The sequence below is a fragment of the Rana temporaria genome, chromosome 4 (assembly GCF_905171775.1).
Source record: "Rana temporaria chromosome 4, aRanTem1.1, whole genome shotgun sequence".
NCBI lineage: Eukaryota > Metazoa > Chordata > Amphibia > Anura > Ranidae > Rana > Rana temporaria.
The window spans coordinates 40,787,780-40,788,707 of record NC_053492.1 but is presented as its reverse complement, the minus strand read 5'-3'; the positions used below and the strand labels follow the sequence as shown (position 1 = coordinate 40,788,707).

General features: G+C 50.2%; 1 non-coding gene across 1 annotated transcript; it reads left to right on the top strand.

The window, feature by feature from the left end:
• Positions 1–240: 240 nt before the first annotated feature.
• TRNAL-UAA lies at positions 241–323 on the top strand. Its single transcript has one exon. It is a non-coding gene; the product is annotated as a tRNA-Leu (tRNA).
• The last annotated feature ends 605 nt before the right edge of the window (positions 324–928 follow it).

Genomic DNA, 928 nt, shown 5'->3' with positions numbered 1-928 from the left:
CTCAGATGTCCTTTGCCACATCGTGAGAAGCATGGCCGAGTGGTTAAGTCATCATTGGGGCCCAAAGTCTAACTTGGAGATTTGTAATCCCATGAAAAAAAATAAAACACTCCTCAGAGCAAATCCCTTTTGTGAATGTAGACTCACCTAAAACAGGTGACGACCCACCTGAATTGGCTCAATCCACTGTGAAAATCAGTACTCCTTTCTCGGTTCTCGGTTAGTTTTCATAACACAAGTACCAGGATGGCCGAGTGGTTAAGGCGTTGGACTTAAGATCCAATGGATGAATATCCACGTGGGTTCGAACCCCACTCCTGGTTAACATTTTTAGTGGTTGCAGCAATCGAAAGCACTCTAAGGCCGTGTACACACGGGCAAACATGTACGATGAAACTGTTCCGCCGGACCGTTTTCACCGTACATGTCTGCCCGGGGATTTCTGTACGACGGCTGTACTAACCATCGTACAGAAATCCGCGCGTAAACAATACGCGGGGCGTGTCCATGGTGTCGCGGCGACGTGGGCGGGCCTGCCAGTTAAATGCTTCCACGCATGCGTCAAAGACATTCGACGCATGCGAGGGATGGCGGGCGCTTGGACATGTACGGTAGGTCTGTACAGACGACCGAACATGTCCGAGCGGGCAGGATTCCAGCGGACTGTTTTAAAACAAGTCCAGGAATATTTGTCCGCTGGGAAAAGGCCCGGCGGGCAAATGTTTGCTGGAATTCTGTCCGCTCGGGCCTACACACGACCGAACATGTCTGCTGAAACTGGCCCGCGGACCAGTTTCAGCAGACATGTTTGGTCGTGTGTACGGGGCCTTACACGATGTTCACAAAGGCTTAAAAAAAACACCACACAAGATTGAAAGCTAGGCTGCTCTTGGCTACCAACAAATACACCCATTTGAGCTTAGAAGGT